Below are 6,000 nucleotides of genomic sequence, written 5' to 3'. Positions count from 1 at the left end.
TATCTTCTCCCTAGTTGTTTTATATCGATGACTTACTTTTTAAGGAGGCATTGAAGGCTACCCGGAGACCTTCAATATGTTCACCAATTTTATCCACAATTAGAGTAAATTATTTACTAGGACACTTGCCACAAATTTTATCTCTCTAGATAGGAATCCCTGTTATCTTAGACAGGTGGATATTTCTGAGTACATTCCCTAATTCTTGAATATAGTATATTTGAGACATGTATTACAAGTTGGACTTGAAGTTTAGTAGGCCAATTGCATTTTTAAGTTTTTCACATTTTATTCCTAAAATTTAAAGAATTGTTTTTTATTCTATTTTTCTAAATTTTCACAATAAACTTACTTTATTTAAATGCATAATTGACAATAGATACAAAAGAAATCATACTTGAAAACATCCAAACAACAGATTTTTTAATATAAGTAATTTCACCATGATTTAAAATTCAAAACTATCTTAATATACCACCAGTCTTCATTAGTATTTAGTAAGTTTATATTTTGAATTTCATGTCGTCTACCTATCTTTACTTATATATTTTAAATTCTCATTACAATTCTTTTAAAATTGGAATTGTCCTATGTAATCAAGTGTATTAATTCTTAGTATAATTTATAAATTCATTCTATATAAGTGCCTCTCAATAGCACTTACCCCATTGTATTATAAGAGCTATTATCTGTGAGTCCTCCAAAGGGAAGAATAGTGCAATTTCATCATTTTGCCCAAGGGAATTGATGTTCAATAGTGTTGCTGAGTGAACAATAAGTGAATGGCTTGGTCTGACAATTCTCTGGGTTTAAAATACACAGGTCTTCTTCCATTTACCTCAAACGGGATTACAAAGTTATCCAAAAAAATTCACTTAAAATTTTAGCAGCACATTTAAAAGCAGAAGGTAATAAGGATCAAAGCAACAATAAAAAAAAACAGACAAAAAACAACTGAAGATGAGGGATCCCAAACAGGCAGCTGGCGAGCCTAATAAGGCCCCACAGTGATTTGGCTGGCTCAAGACTTTAATTTTTCTTTTAATTTGAGTATCCAGTCAGGGTATCTACTTTCCAATTTGCAGTTTGCCCCAGGCTGCATCACCCCTACTGTTTTACACTACACTTAATTCTAACATCTTTGTCATCTACGGAGCAGCTTAGCATTTTAATGTGGGATTCCACTTCTCTGGGAAGGTCAAGTGAACAGAGTACCCTGTAACTTACAATTTGTAGCCCTTACTCTTTCAGACTTAAAAATTATATTATAGATAACATAAGTCATCCTGGAAGAAATAATACAAACTTAACAAAACCTAATTTAGCAAAAACATAACTTAGAATCCATGACATTGGATGTGAGATAGGGTAGGGGCGGGCCCTCCAAGAAAAACCACTAAATGGCAGCCAAAGACAAAGGACTAGTAAATTAAGATGAGACAAGAAAACCTGCCAGAACCAGCCAAGACCAAGATGGCGAAAAGATTCACCTTCAAGTAACCTCCAACCATATTATACAGTCATGCTAAATGACACACCCACCAGCACCATGAGATCTCTGGAGAGAACCATATAAGGACAAAAAAAGGGGTGTATCCAACATTCCTGGAAAAACCCACTCCTTCTAAGAACTAATAAGAATATTCTTTCCCCTTATTCCCACATTAAAAAGCATGACTAATAAAAACCACAGCTGTAAGCAGGGTCAGGGCTGTCTCTTGCCTAAGGGCAGCCCCTACTCTGATTGTGGAGTGGACTACCTCACAAAAAATTACATTCACTCTTTTGTCTGGCTCATGCTTGAATTCTTTTGTCTGGATCACACTTGAATTCTTTCCTGTGCAAAGCCAAGAACCCTCTTTTCTGCAAATAGATATACTGTACTTTCTAGGAATAGCCCTAGAGAAGAAATTACATTTCTATTATTAGGCAGTAGTTTGGAAGAAACATTAAGGAAAAAAAAAAGGTAATTTTTGAATAGTTAAAAATAGTTAGCTACATTGTTTACATTTTATCACTTGTATTTAATAAGTTTATCAACATTAATATTAAATCTGGCTTATTCCTTCTTGATCACAACAAACAGAATGAAAGGGTACCAGGAGACCATAAGTAAGTATTCAAGAAATACAGGCTGTAGTCCAGATCGAAGATATATCACTCATAAATAACACATTGTTCTCCTCTGATATTGGTTTGCCATCAACATCCCTCCTATCCATTCGAGCCAGCCAAAGCCTCAACTCCAGCACAACTTCTGCAACTAAGTTCACTGTCAAAGGAAGAGATTTACCTCTCTCAAAGTGGACTTATTATTTTTATCAGATAATTACTCTTTAACAAACACAGGTCTGCAAATTTCAGTACCAGTATTTAGCACCCAAATTCAGTACAAAATTTAGATTACTGTGATGTAACAGGTTGCTTACTTATAATGTAAAATATCATTCAATAATTGGTATTTATGTAGCTGAACCACTCTTCAGTTATATTATGAATACCTGGATAGTAAGGTTAATCTCTTCTTTTTTAGTACATTGCAGTACTTGGGACAGTGCTAAATATTGCAGTACACATGTTACTGATAAACTGTCTTATTTGAAAGTTACCTCCTTCAGATTGAGTCAATGTACCTTGAATTTCCAGAATCTGAGAGATGTCGATTTTCTTGGGGATATCGAAATATCCTAGAAGGCTCAGTTGTATCATGTATAAAATCAACTTAGGTTTCTTCAGCTTTGAGATATTCAACAGCATAAAATACTGCAAAAAAGTAAAGAGTAAAATCAGAATTCAATTATCTTAACTTTTACTTCCAAAACACGAAAGACAGCGTTGTGTATTTAAACATCATAATTGGGGAAAAGATACACCAAGAGATTGAATTTGTTTATATCTTTAGCCAAAGTTTTATTTAATTAGTGAAAGATAAAAATAACACATTTCACAGAACTAATGGACTCATCCTTTATGAGAGATTCTTAATGTACCCTGCTCTAATGTTTTCAGCACTGAGGAATTCATTGCCTTGGGAGGGAACCGTTCCACTGATGAACAGTACTGAGAAAGTGCTTTCTTTCTTGAATTGAAACTTGTGTTCCTTAACATCTATCCAGCAGATATATTCTTTTTTTTCTTTTTTTTAAAGGAGGGTGCAGCTCACAGTGGCCCATTCTGGGATCAAACTGGCAACCTTGGTGTTATCAGCATCATGCTCTAAGTAACTGAGCTAACAGGCCACCCCCAGATATATTCTTATTAGCAGTACAGAGGGAGTCCCCCTTTTTTACTTTGTCACTAATGACAAATTAGTGAATATATAAAAACAACTAGTCCCCACCCCTCCACAGCTGTCCAAAAATCCTTATCTAGTTTAGACATTTTTATTTTCTTCAACCATTACTCATATAATGCATCCATGCACATGTTTCTCTAGATCTATTCCAGTTCAAAACAGTTCTATCTAAAATGGGACACTACAGACAAATCCAGCCCTAAAAGTGTGAATCAAGCAGGTTAAAAGTGCCTTTTATTTTTTTTTTTCGGTTCAGGCATATGCTCAATTCAATTAAATAACAGAGCACATATCATGCACGAAACATTGAGAGACAAAAACTACATAAGAAAAGTTCTTCAAGATTTCTAGTAATTCACAATCTGATGGGCAGTACAGGTAAATTAAAAGTAAATCACTATAAAACATAATTTTATAAATGCAGTAAGTGTAGTAACTAACACAATGAGTATACTGGATTCCAGGGAAAGAGCCAAAGGGAGAGGGAGAAAAATTTGCATTAGGTATATTCATCATAAAAAGTTGGTCCTTCTACAAAATTAACTTCTTTCAACCATTTTTCATTTCAATAAAATCTTTTGACAAGAGATAAGAAAGAAGAAAATGAATTTAAAAGGAGAGAGAGAGTCTGCCCTAAGATAGGCTTAAAGTTTTAAATGGCCATTCATTTAACATGTTTTTTGTAACAGTGTACCGAAAGTTGACCATAAACCTTCCCAAATTCACTGTTCTGTAGTAGAAGCAGGCTGTTTGATATGAGCTGAAGAGAGTCATCAGCTTCTCAGAAGCACAATATGGATGGATCACCCAAGAGGGCATCAGAGCCTCAGGCCTTGATGTTTTGGTGCCAAAACAAACTTAAAAATTCAGGACATGCTTAAAAAGCCATCATTAATTGTTTGGAAGCTTTTTTTCCTGTATTGATTCTAGCATTTTCACAAATATAAAAGAAATTATCCTTGCAATACCAAGGGTTTTGTTGTAATATATATAAATGAAGGTTAACATTAAGAAGCAGGATGAAAAAATTTACTATTTATTCCTTTACTGAACAAAGATTTAACAACTGTCATTGGCAAAGCACACGTTTTCTAGGCACTGGTGATATGACAATTTACTAAACAAGTATCTTCTTACAAAGTCCCTTGTTGGAGATAGACATGAGTAAACACACAAATATATTACTTTCAGGCGCTAAATGCTATCTGTCATGCAGGGACTCAGGTCCCGCTCCCCGCACAAGAACACAGGACATGGTGAGGCCTAAAAGGAACACCCATGGAGCCATAGATAGGGGAGTCATACCACTATATTCTCGCTGGTGGCTGGGGTGGAGACACAAAAGCAAACATCCGCCAGTACCCCAACAAGGGGTCTTCCTGCACCCCCGTCTCGCTGGCGGCTGGGCGAGGCACACACAGGAAGTAGTATCTACACTATTGGCAATCCGCTGGCTGCTTCTCTGCCAACCAACCAATCAACCAACGCAACCATAGCAGTTGTATCAGTGGCTAACTGTTTACAGCTGATGGCCAACTAGTCACAGCTGATGGCCATCTACTACCCGAGCCAGCACCTTTCCAAGTGAGGCCGAGAGCCTGGAAACCACTCTCTGGGACTCTGTCCCTACAGCAGAACAATTTGTTTCCAATGTATTATTTAGTGAGGTAAAAAACGAAAACAAACAACCAAAAGAAGCCTGAGCTGTTTTCCTGGGAAAAAGAAAGGCTTCAGTGCTAACCCAAAATTTTTCTATGAAAAATATTGGTACTGATTAAGTAGTGACAGCTGTGCACACGGTTTTCAAGAGAGTCATTTCAGTGCATCATCTGTGCTCCATTCCCACCAGGACCTTGGGCAGACTCAGACGGGCAATGACCACTCTGACACGACTGCTGTCCACAGGGCCTGTCATCAACCTTTGCTCACACTTCCTATCCAACATCTGTTGCTGTGCTGCAAAAGCCAAAGCCTCTCCTCGGCATCATTAGTCAGTAGTAATTTGAGTTCCACATCCGTACTTAAAGGAGCTGGCATTCCAAATATAGAACCAGGTCTTCCCGATTAAACATTAGGGGAAGCAAAAACATCGGTGACTGCAGTGACCATGTATGTCCTTGTCATTGTTATTCAGGATGGACTTGGGAGACATGAAACATATAACTGCAATTATGGACTTCATTAAACACAGTAAAAAAATGGACAGCTCATTTCTAGTAGTTCTAATTCAGCGACTCAAGAAGAATTAGAAAAGAGGCATTTTACTGATAATATCAAATATGTGCTCTAGTCAAATGGTTCCCTCAAAGAAACATCATCAACATGCTCAAAAAATTGAGTGCGCATTGTGTTTCTAGTAGGCACTCGAAGGCAAGGGGAGTAAAAATAAATGTAAGGAAACACATCAAGTCAGAGATGCTAACAATTGTCAAAAAAAAAAAAAAAATCTGGACTTAGAGAAGGAGAGACTTTATTCAAAACAGTACTGAAATAGGGAGAATGCTCTGACCTTAGGCTCTGAATGAACATGACTCACAATCAAACTTAATAATGTTTTTCTTTCATAGGGAGGGATAAGCAGGGCTAGCAGGAACTACTGAAAAGACATTGGGCCAATGAGTGGGAGTGAGGAGACAGCGTGCTCAGGGCTGTCTGTTTCTCACTGTGCTCAGCTAATTCTCAGGATGAAATGTTAAGGGGGCATG

The sequence above is a fragment of the Rhinolophus sinicus genome, chromosome X (genome assembly GCF_036562045.2).
Source record: "Rhinolophus sinicus isolate RSC01 chromosome X, ASM3656204v1, whole genome shotgun sequence".
NCBI classification, from domain to species: Eukaryota; Metazoa; Chordata; class Mammalia; order Chiroptera; family Rhinolophidae; genus Rhinolophus; species Rhinolophus sinicus.
This window is presented reverse-complemented; position numbering follows the sequence as displayed.